Source organism: Nannobrachium achirus (genome assembly GCF_963921795.1).
Source record: "Nannobrachium achirus genome assembly, chromosome: 16".
NCBI lineage: Eukaryota > Metazoa > Chordata > Actinopteri > Myctophiformes > Myctophidae > Nannobrachium > Nannobrachium achirus.
In genome coordinates this window covers 4,110,022-4,122,345 of record NC_137823.1, presented here as the reverse complement: position 1 = coordinate 4,122,345, position 12,324 = coordinate 4,110,022, and the positions used below count along the sequence as shown (strand labels likewise).

Genomic DNA, 12,324 nt, shown 5'->3' with positions numbered 1-12,324 from the left:
GGGCCGCTCTCCATTCCGACATTCTGCCATTCAGACATTGACTTCTAATTGTCCAAGTGGCGACACTTCCATAGAGGTTAGGGTTAGTGTCGGAATAGGGGGATGGCACACCAATCCACCAATCCTCAAGCTTATGCCCATCTATACCCATTAGGGCTTCAACATTCCTCAAATATTAAATTCGAATATTGGTCTTAGAAATTGGCCCGAATATCGAATATATTCAAATATTAAAAAATAAATATAAATAATAATAAAAATAATTAAAAAAAAAAAAACAAAAAAAAAACGTTTTTTTTTTTTCATCAATATTGGCCATGGTCTTCAGTTTCAAAGAGATTTATTTATAAAGCTGATGAAAATTGTTTTACACAAAAAGTAAATGCAATTAGGCTATACAACTATTAAAAGCAAAAAAGTAAAGTAAATAGCCACTGTAAGTTCTCTGTTACCATTATCAAAATAGATGGGTGTGTTGCCAAATCTTGTGAGAGGAATAAGCAACCAGGTCTAGACTTGTCAACACTGAGACATACGTTCCTCTCCTCTACTCCTCCACTCGCAGTCAGTCAGTCAGTCTGTCAGTCAGAGACAGCCGCTGTCTGGCTAGGCTACTAGAGCCTATGTTGCAAATGCATGCTGGTGTAAGATCAATGAGGAGAAATCTACAAGCTAAGCTGTGGTCACCCTGCTATCTGCAACAGTTTGTAACTCACAGAGCCACAGCCAGAGGGTGAAGCTAACGTTAGCAGCTTCTCATAACAACGTGTGATGAGACCTCTAGAGAGAGCGGCCAGAGTTATGTTTCGTAGTACCACCGTGGATGGCCGGAGTTATGTTTCGGTAGTACTACAGTGGATGGCCGGAGTTATGTTTCGGTAGTACTACAGTGGATGGCCGGAGTTATGTTCGGTAGTACTACAGTGGATGGCCGGAGTTATGTTTCGTAGTACCACCGTGGATGGCCGGAGTTATGTTTCGTAGTACCACCGTGGATGGCCGGATTTCCTTTTTTATTTTTTTATTATTATTTTTTTTTTAATAATTCGAATATTAATTTTTATGATCGAATATGCATTTTTTCCCCATATTCGACGAATATCCGATATTCGAATATTAATTTGGCAGCCCTAATACCCATATATCATATCGACGTTGTACGGTGGAAACCTTGTATGTCCAAAACCGTTTTGTATTTATCATTTTTAAAATGATTTAAACTAGTGAAACAGCCGATCTACAAGCACTCGAGGCGTTGTGTGCTTGTAGATCAGCTATTTCACTACTTTTGTGGGATGGCCTTGTGTGATGAAGTAGTGCTTTACTTTGCGAAATAATGTACACATTTTAAACTTAGAGATACGAGGTTTCTGCCCGACAGTGATGATATGCTATGATACGGGCATAGACGGCCCCTCTCATGGCCCTTATATACTGTATGCCTCGATATTATGACATCACCATTTACGTTCATATCAGGTCGCACGTATTGATGGAGATGATGACGTCATCAGGGGTCACTCTGTGTCTTTCCAAGCATTTTCCCATTGGATGACGTCACTCCGTGCTGAAGTTGGTTGGAAAAATAATCACAAATATATACTAGTAAGACACCTGAGGGTGGAATGCGACCTCAGGGTGACATGCGACCTCGCCAATTCTTGACTATCTGGCCAACCACAGCGTTTCTCTGACGATTCTAGTTGTTATCATTCTGGGGGGGGTTTGTTCATGTTTTTGTGAGGGTATCAACCCTAGGAGACACGGGGAGAACATGCAAACTCCACACAGAAAGGCCCTATCGCCAACCCCACCTAGGGTGTGAGCGATAGGGCCTAAACATGGAGATGTGGAGAACACTATATATGAAGATAGTCCAGTCCATCATGTCATATGGGACTACCGTCATAGACAGTAGCCATTGTTAGGCCGGAGTCAATGGTTGTCTGTCTGACTGTCTGTACAGGAAGTGATGTCACATGACATACTTTTTATGCCCATATATGAGTCATTCTGTACCACATCTCCATGTTTAGGCCAAACAGGTTTGCTCCATTTCTCCATGTATAGGTCCAAATGACCTCGCCCTAAAGGGCGAGGTCGCGCCAATTCTTGACCATCTGGCCAACCACAGCGTTTCTCTGACGATTCTAGTTGTTGTCATTCTGGGGGGAGTTTGTTCATGTTTTTGTGAGGGTATCAACCCTAGGAGACACGGGGAGAACATGCAAACTCCACACAGAAAGGCCCTATCGCTCACACCCTAGGTTGGGTTGGCGATAGGGCCTTTCTGTGTGGAGTTTGCCTAAACATGGAGATGTGGTACAGAAGGACTCATATATGGGCATAAAAAGTATATATGTGACATCACTTCCTGTACAGACAGTCAGACAGACAGCCATTGACTCCGACCTAACAATAGCTACTGTCTATGACGGTAGTTCCATATGACATATTGGACTAGACTATCTCCATATATAGTGTTATCCACACCTCCATGTTAGGACTCATATATGGGCATAAAAAGTATGTCATGTGACATCACTTCCTGTACAGACAGTCAGCCATTGACTCCGGATTAACAATGGCTACTGTCTATGATGGTAGTCCCATATGACATATTGGACTAGACTATCTCCATATATAGTGTTATCCACATCTCCATGTTTAGACAGCCAATGACTCCGGCCTAACAATGGCTACTTTCTATGACGGTAGTCCCGTATGACATGATGGACTGGACTATCTCCATATATAGTGTTATCCACATTTCGTGTAGCCGCCCTGTACAGGAAGTGATGTCACAACTCGCTGACATCACACATCACAGAGGATACGGACGGTCACGAGGATACGGAAGGAAGGAAGGACACTCAAGTGACACGGTTCTTCAGAGTATATGCGACCTTCGGTCGCAATTTATACATGAATGTTAAGCTGTTTCTAATCAATTTGAGGACATACAGCAGATTTGGATTCAGCACACTTTATTACCCCTAGAAAACATGTATGCCATAAATTAACACAATTTGCCTTCAGGACTTTAAATAAGCACTTTCTCTGAAATCCTGCCTAGTCTATATATCCACCTGCTGTTATATTATCCTCCTGTGTTGTCGTTGTGTCATTTCATTTGTGTACTGTGTATATATACTGCTCAAAGAAATGAAGGGAACAAAATGTTCCCTTAATTTATTTGAATTTATTTGAGTATAGTGCTGTAGTACTGCTCAAAGAAAGCTCAAAGAATTAAGGGATTTTTTCCCCCCTTCATTTCTTTCAGCAGTGTATATACGGTATGGTGTATCCTGTACTGGTAGTATTAAATACCAATACAAAGTGAATGCTAAGATGCAAACGGTCACTTCGGTATCTTCGCCCCCCAGTTGGAAAAATCCAACTGAAGCGACCAACACTTCCCCCCCACTCTAACCTCTACCCATCGCGTCCTGACAGCCAATCAGCGTTGATGTTGTCCATGAGACAGGGAAATGTTTGGTTTTGGAACGTCCCTTTTTTCCAGGTGTTTCACCTTGATTGTGACTAGGGATGGGATACGCGATATTATCGTTTATCGTGATAAAAAAAACACTCACGATAATCGTATCGTGGAGGTTTAATTTATGGTGATATCGTGCTCCGTCATGCACTGGGATCAATTCACCTTTCATTTGTCGAGCTGCACATCCGGTACCATTTAAACCCTCTATAATTGGTAAAAAGTACTTATAATATACGTACTTGATACAGTCTTTTTTCACTCTCTATCAAATGTCAACGCGTCGCAATGTGACGCGTTGTGAGCTTGTAGATCGGCTATTGTTTTGGCAAATGTTCCGCCCCAGGATAATGGATTTTGATTATCGCGATATCATAAATTGAGATTTCTTTTGTCACAATAATCGTGATGTGACATTTTCATATCGTCCCATCCCTAATTGTGACGTGACATCATTTTTTTCCAACGCTGACGACCAAAGTGAAGCGACTATTTTCACAATGTTCGCCTCTTCGGCTTTGAATGCGCCATAAGTGTAGAGCCGGCTCTGAGTGGGCCAGTTCTGGTGAACCTCATTGGCTCCTCAAGCACGAAGCCGATTGGATGAATGGCTCTCAATATGACAGGCTTCCTGGCATTTATTATGTTTACAAAGATGCTTGTTGTGCACAGCAGGTTACAGAGTGCAGCATTGACTAGGAAGTGTTGGCTCCACACTGAAGGATGTAAAAGCACGCAGCCTGGGCCAACAGTGATTGATAGGCTTGTTGTTGTAGCTTTATATTGACTGGTTTATCAAGTCCAGTCCAGTGCCGTTGCTTAGCTTCAGGCCCGGGGCTTGACTTCCAATACTACCATTCAGTTGTCGTCGGGTGGGAACCGTGTATGTCCAAAACCGTTTGTTTTGTATATATCATTTTAGAAATGATTTACCCATTTAGAACGGGTACACAGTATCATTATTTTATGCTTTAACTATTGAAAAATAGCAGATATACAAGCTCACAGCGCGGCACCGAGTGCCGCGCTGCAAGCTTGTAGATCTGCTATTTTTGAAAAATCGTGACAATTAGAATTTTGACCCTATATGTGTCTTTTGAATCCTTCTAAGATTTTTTGAAAAACCTATGTTTCTATGTCAGCAATCTGGCTAGCCGTCTGTTCTTGAGACTACTATGTCAGTGGTTCTCAATCCTTTTCATGTGAAGGACCCCCAAAATGATATGTATTTGGCCATGGCCCCCCATCTCAAAGTATTTAGTTCCAGGGACCACCCAGAAGCAAAAAGATTTGCACATATTTTCACGACTTTTTCAAAAATAGCAGATCTACAAGCTTGCAGCGCTGCACTCGGTGCCGCGCTGTGAGCTTGTATATCTGCTATTTTTCACTGGTTAAAGCATTCAATAATTCTAGGCCTAAATGGGTTATTAAAATAGTGAAAATAGCTGATCTACAAGCACACAACGCGGCGTTGTGTGCTTGTAGATCTGCTGTTTTCACTAGTTTTGTGCGCCAGTTTATTAAGATGAAGCAGGGCTTTCATTTACGATAAAAAAAAAACATACAAATCTGAAACTTGGAGATACGAGGTTTCTGCCCGACAGTGACGATTTGTCTCTCTCTCCTTCCCTCCCTCTCTCTCTCCTTCCCTATCTCTCTATCTCTCTCTACTTCTCGCTCTTTTGTTCTTTCATTAATTCTCTCTGAGGGGGGAAACGAGTGAGGTAATTAATAAAAGATTTCTTGCGGGAACCTGGGACTGTCACAATATGGAACTCTCAGCCTCTCACTGTCTGGACTGTGCGTGTGCATGTGCGTGTGCGTGCGTGCGTGCGTGCGTGCGTGCGTGTGTGTGTGTGTGTCGAGTCTTTGTACGTAAGTGCTAGTGTGCGCGCTTGTGCAGACAAAAACGTTTTCACTCCCCAGGACCTATCAGTCTGACTCTGTGGTCGCATGATGTGCAATCAGACTCCAAAGTGCCCGAATGCATTCTGCAATCCAGACGCACGCGCACACAAGGGTTGTTGCTGTGATCCATTATTCAAAGAACAATAACCTAAAACTGCGGGCCTCCATGTAAAACACCCCTATTTTTCTCCCTTTGTGTCGGTGCCTTCTCCCTGCCAGTTAGAGCGTTTAATTTGGTCCTTTTGTATCCGTCTTTTCTTAGGAAAAGACTGTTTTGTGCTGTCCTCAGACATACTAAATACTGCCTGCGCGTGCAACTCACAAGGTTCATCGTGATACAGTAACAATACCATATTGCTTCTTCAGATAATGTTTCAATTATATATGATTATTCAGATTAAATTATATTTATTTGTTGATATCGCAAATGTTGACACGATAACGATTCCTAGGATTGACACGAGTATACGATGATATCTTGTGCCTGGCTAGGGGTTGACATTTGGCGTTTTTTCTTGTTTTTTCACTAAAAAACTATTATCGTCCCCATTCCTTGTGCCATATTTTATGCATCTTATGCTGAAAATACTCTTGTTTTAATGTAGTAAAAAAAGTGTAATGGACCTCCATTTACATAGCCATTTGTTGTGGAAGTATTCCTTACACTGTCAGACTTAATCCATTCAGAACGGGTACACTATATTGTGTATCATTATTTTATGCTTTAACTATTGAAAAAATAGCAGATATACAAGCTCACAGCGCGGCACCGAGTGCCGCGCTGCGAGCTTGTAGATCTGCTATGTTCTTTAAATCGTGAAAATTAGAATTTTGACCCGATTCTATAAGTGTCTTTTGAATCCTTCTAAGATTTTTTGAAAAACCTATGTTTCTATGTCAGCAATCTGGCCTGCCATCGTCAAAGAAAGGGTCCTTTTCACTTAACTGGAGCTCAGTTAGTCTGTTCTTGAGAGACTACTATGTCAGTGTTTCTCAAACCTTTTCATGTGATGTGATATTTATTTGGCCACGGACCCCCATCTCAAAATATTTAGTTCCAGGGACCCCCCAGAAGCAAAGTCACAAAGTTACAAACGTTCGCTTTAAAAAATACATATATTCAAAGATTTGCACACATTTTCACAACTTAAAAAAAAAATAGCAGATCTACAAGCTCACAGCGCGGCACTTGGTGCCGCGCTGTGAGCTTGTATATCTGCTATTTTTCACTGGTTAAAGCATTCAATAATTCTAGGCCTAAATTACCAGGAGAATTGTACCGTGTGTGCTTCCTTCAGGTGTTTGTGTGTAACTTGTTGAGTCCTGGTGAAAAGTGTGTGTGGCTTCCAATGGCTGACAGAGCGGTCACAGCTCAGACCTTCAGCTCTGTGGGAAATGCAGTGAGTCAACAGGTGGTGTGTGTGTGTGTGTGTGTGTGTGTGTGTGTGTGTGTGTGTGTGTGTGTGTGTGTGTGTGTGTGTGTGTGTGTGTGTGTGTGTGTGTGTGTGTGTGTGTGTGTGTGTGTGTGTGGGGGGGGGGGGGGGGGGGGGGGCACGCAGAATGTGGGTGCATGTGGGTGTTTTTATATGTAGTTGGTGGGTGCACAGGTGCGTTTGTTTTGAATGAAACGGCACACACAAACAGCAGATCTACAAGCTCACAACGCGGCGTGAAGTGCAGCGCTGTGAGCTTGTAGATCGGCTATTTTCACTACTTCTTAAACATTGTGTTCTAATTTATTTAATTTCTTAAGATTTTTTTTTTTTTTTATATCTTCATGAAATTGGGGGGAATAAAATAATTTACAAAGGGACCCATAAAAAATCTTTTCTGTTTGGGAACCAGTGGATTAATTAATCTCCCAAGAGAAGAGGGTGTCTTTGATGTAGAGGTGGGCGAGGAGGATTTTCGGGTGTGTTTGGGTCTGTGCCGTCACGTTGCCCGCACACCTCGTATACAAACCACTCTAACTAAGGCTAAAGACGCATGTGTGACTCTTTTTTTTCCTTCCCTTTTATGGTCTTTCCTTAGATGTTGTTTCTCAGATGACTCACCTCAGAAAAGCCTACTTAACCCTCCCCCTCACCATCCATCCCAGGCACGTGCACACATAGACATCAAAGGGGGCTTGAGCCCCATGCCCTTTGATCCGTCTGTAAAAAGTGCCCTCTCCAGACCATGAATGCAGTTTTTACTATGGTGAAAGAAATGCAAATGCCCCTCTTTCCATGCCATACCTGAAGGCAGCATTCAAGAGAAATTGCCTTGTCCAAACTCTCCTGAACTTGATTGCAGCTTTGCTGCTTATGTTGAAAGAATTATTGAAAGCGCGACGCGTTGTGAGCTTGGAGGTCTGCTATTTTCGATATTTTCACCTAAAGTCCCTTTTAGAAATGTCATCCCCTGCCTCTCTAACATTCTCTGTACGTCCTGATCCATCCATAGCTGCATGGGTCGTTACCTAGAACCCTTTTCTGTCCTACATTTTTCTTTTTCTTTTTTCACAGACGCAATCAATAATCACATCTATTCCTACAGTATATGACAGCAGGAATTGGAATTGATTGAAATCCGATCTTTTGGCCCGACTGTTCACACTGCATTTGCAAGTGACACAGATCGGATCCGTTTGTTCAGACTGATTTTAACGTTGACATATCTGCTTTGGTTACCGTGGTAACGACGTTGGCGTCATGACTTTTCCCTCTTTTACATTTTTCAATTTTCCTCTGACATTGCAGTTTGGACCTTGTGAACCCATTCTCTGCCATGCTGTGAGATATCTATATATATGTTCTCAAATCTGATCTTTTGGCCCGACTTTTCACACTGCATTTGCAAGTGACACAGATCTGATCTGTGTGTTCTGACTGATTTTAACAGCGTCAGCCCAAAGCTGCCATGCGGGGAAATGCTTTGGTTATCGTGGTAACGACGTTGGCGTCATGACATTACGCCACTACGTCGACGCTAGTTGATTATGTTCAGGAAATGCAACATAATAGACCATAGTAAACATACGTTACAATATTGCTTTTCTCTCTTCTTTTCTTTATTCTTCTGTTTCGCTCTTCTCTCTGGTTTTATCTATTTAGTTCACGTGTTTTCTCTCTTCTCTCTTGTTTTTCTCATTTGCTCAGTTCGATGTAATCAAATAGTAAATACTCGCACTCTGTAATGACGTCATTACAATGGAGCACCGCGCGCTCGGGTCGCGCAGCAAGTGACATTTGGACAGTTTGATGTGACTTGCATGTGACTTGCGTATAACTCTATGGGGTGGATTTGGTTACTGCTTTCAGACTGAGACAGATGTCCTCAGATCCGGATTGAGGATCGGATTTGAAACCACCCCTGGATGTGGTTTTTCAAAATCGGATTTCATGTGACCTGCATGTGACCTGTCTGGATTTAGACTATAAAAAAAAAAAAATGGATTCCACTTTTGATGTGACACAGATCTGATTCAGGCTGGATTTCAGTGGCAGTGTAAAGCTGGCCTAATTGTTCCTGTACATTTCTCCTGTAGCCTACTGAGGCAGCCCCCCAAAGTGCTAGAAAGCGTTGAATTTCTCTGTCTGTCCACTGAATGCTGCTCGCCATTTCTTCTGTAGTGTAAAACTTATGCAGTACTGTTTTATTTTCATTACACCCTTGCGCTCTTGTAAATCAAAATGCATTTCTCGCGCTCTGTAATAACATCAGTGGTGCTCGGGTCGCGCTGCAAGTGACATTTTGGACAGTTCGATATGTGACTTGGCTCGTTAGATCAGGTTAGTGTATTCAGACTTAGACACACACACACACACACACACACACACACACACACACACACACACACACACACACACACACACATATCTTTAGAAATCAGATTTGAATCCGTTTGAAACCACCTCTGGATGTGGTTTGTAAAAATCGGATTTCATGTGACCTGCATGTGACCTGTCTGCATTTAGACTATTCTAAACAAATCGGATTCCACTTTTGATGTGGCACAGATCTGATTCGGGCTGGATTTGGGTGGCAGCGTAAATCAGGCCTAATCTCCACTCAACACACTCTTGTACTCCCGCGAGCGTCTGTTTTCCCTCTCATCCTCGTTAGTCAGATGTGTCACTTTCTGTTAGCGCGCGTCTTGCATCTTCAAAAGGCCAACCCTTTGTGAATTTATGGAACGACGAGAGACTCATCATTACACGTAAACAAACAGAAACTCTGGGAAATGCGTGGTTATCAAAGGGTTTAAAAGGCCCCTCTGGTCACAAAACGTCCTCCTTTAAGGATCACTCATAATCGCATACCAATGATGCTGGCACTGCTATCGGCTACACAGTCACTGAAGTCATTTCTGAAGTCTTTTTTCTTCCAATGTTTCCAAGTTGAGTTCTGCAATCCCTGTCGCTGCTAGTGCCAACCCTTGTACAGTACACAGTTTTGTAAAGCCTGATCAATATGTATGTTTGACCCATATATCGGTCATTATTTCACTTTTTCAGCACTTACTGTATGCAGCCGATGTTTTTAACCACTTTCAACCTTTCTGTCCCTATATTCTAGGCATGTCGTTGTTGGTTGTTTTAAAAACATTTAAAAAGATTGACGATCTACAAGCTTCCTTTGCATATATATTATGCATCTATTATTTTATTAAAGGAGGCATACAGACCAAAATAGGACCCCCCCTGAATGAGAATGTTTCCCCAGACCTTCTTACCTGGTTAGGTTGATATGCCTCAATTCTGCCCCTGTTCTGAGATTTGTAGATTAGTCCCATCAGCTAAAACGGGAATATAGACTTTATACAAAAGCGCCCATTTCGGCCGCTTCAAAAGATTTTTTTTTATGAATCGTCCAGACATGCTTCCTAGACATACCAGACACGCTGTTGTAGCCTCTGAAGGGTTAATATAGCCTGTTTACCAGGGCTAAGGAAAGCAATGCTGCCTCGAGCTCTCGCGAGATTCTCGCGAGACTTCCGCTCTAGCTCTCAGAGCTGAGGCAGGAAGTGGCTGTGCTCATTGCTTTGTTTACATCAATGCACGGAGCGTCTCGCTAAAACACTGTGTGTGGTGACTGTAGGAAGCATGTCTGGACGATTCCTAAAAGATTTTTTTGTTTGGAAGCGGCCGAAATGTGCGCTTTTGGATAGAGGTGATTCGCCCGTTTTAGCGGTGGGGACTAATCTACAGATCTCAGACAGGGGCAGAAATGAGACATATCAACCGAACCAGGTAAGAACGTCTGTGGAAACATTCTCATTCAGGGGGGGTCCTATTTTGGTCTGTATGCCTCCTTTAAAGAGAAGGTGCCATTGTTTTGTTCTTTTTCTGGTTATATGTGTCTAGGAGGTTGACAGTACTTCATTAGACCCCCTGGTGTGGTTGTTATGAGCAATTATGTATTCCCTTTGTATTTGGGGTTTCTTTCTGGAGGCTGATACCTTGTGGGTCAAACGTGCCGATCCAAAAACAGTGATTAAATGACATCATATAATCATTCCCTCCCCTTTTACCATTCACCCAACACTGTGGGTGTGGCTAACTTCAGCTGGGTCACCACCCACATGACAACCAGGCATACTTAATGAACTGGTGGGTGTGGCCACATAAAAACCTAATTTTAACTCTTTTTGTACACTTTTTTGGAGAAAAAAAAAACTTCCTTCTAGTATAATCATGATACCTGATAATCATGTTTTAGGGGGAGGGGGATCATGGCACTTCATCTTTAAATTGTCGATCATCAATATAATTTTTATAATCAATTATATCGATTAGTTATTTTTTTATAATCAATTGTATGGATTAGGTATCGTTGCTGGTGTGGGAACGGGGCAATTAGGGCCTCAGCAGGCCATTGCTGCAGCCTCACACGCATTATCATGGCTGAGTGAGCAGGCAGGCATAGAGGATAGAGACACAGCACATTAACCAGGCGATGCACACTGATGATGTTGATGAGGATCACAAAGGTTAGGAGAACACACTGTTAACAGTGACAGTGCTCTACTGTTCCTGCCTTTCAATGCATTCCTGTGCATCCTTATTCCTCCTACCATAACTAACTGTTCACCCACATAGACTCACACTCACACAGCGTTCCTGCCAGGAGGGATTGTTCACGCTCCAACGAAGGCACGCACGCATGCACGCACACACGCACGTACACACGCACCACTCCGGCACCCCACCCCCTCTCCTCTGGTGCAGGCACGTGCACATATAGACATCCAAGGGGGCTTGAGCCCCTGCCCTTTTATCCGTCTGTAAAAAGTGCCCTCTACAGACCATGCAGTTTTCACTATGGTGAAAGAAATGCAAATACCCCTCTTTCCATGCCATACCTGAAGGCAGCATTCAAGAGAATTGCCTTGTCCAAACTCTCCTGAACTAGCATCTTGTGTTGAAAGAAGAATTGTCCTCTTTGTGTAGAAATGCTGTACACCACATTGCCTTTGTTATGCTTATACTATAGTTTGTGGTCTCAAGTACTGAAAATAGCCGACCTCCAAGCTTGGAGGTCTGCTATTTTCAGTATTTTCACCAAAAAGCCCTTTTAGATATCTCAGCCCCTGCCTCTCTAACATTCTCTGTACGTCCCTGTTCTGGCGCAACGATAGCAAGGCAATCAATGTAATGAGGACCACCCCCCCCCCCCCCCCCCCTCTCTCTCCTCGCTACCTACAGTAGCTCTTCTGTCTGACCTAATAGGTTTCATGCCATGACAGATAAAGGACCAAGGAAGCAAGGCTTGGTGCACTAATAAAAGCTCCTCTCCCCAGGGGCGTCAATTGGGTATGGCAGGGCTATGCAGCTGCCATATCCTGGGTCCAGGGGGGAAAATAAAAGTTACTTTTAAATATAAATCCATGACTGTTTCTTTGTCTATCTGTGCTGGTTATTATGTTGTTA

At 42.8% G+C, this 12,324-nt stretch overlaps 1 protein-coding gene across 1 annotated transcript in view; it reads left to right on the top strand.

Annotated features, from left to right (window-relative positions):
• Nucleotides 1–12,324, top strand: part of wasf1 (WASP family member 1) — a gene marked incomplete at its 3' end in the record, with an annotated part of 194,644 nt that overhangs the window by 75,691 nt on the left and 106,629 nt on the right. The window lies entirely within an intron of this gene.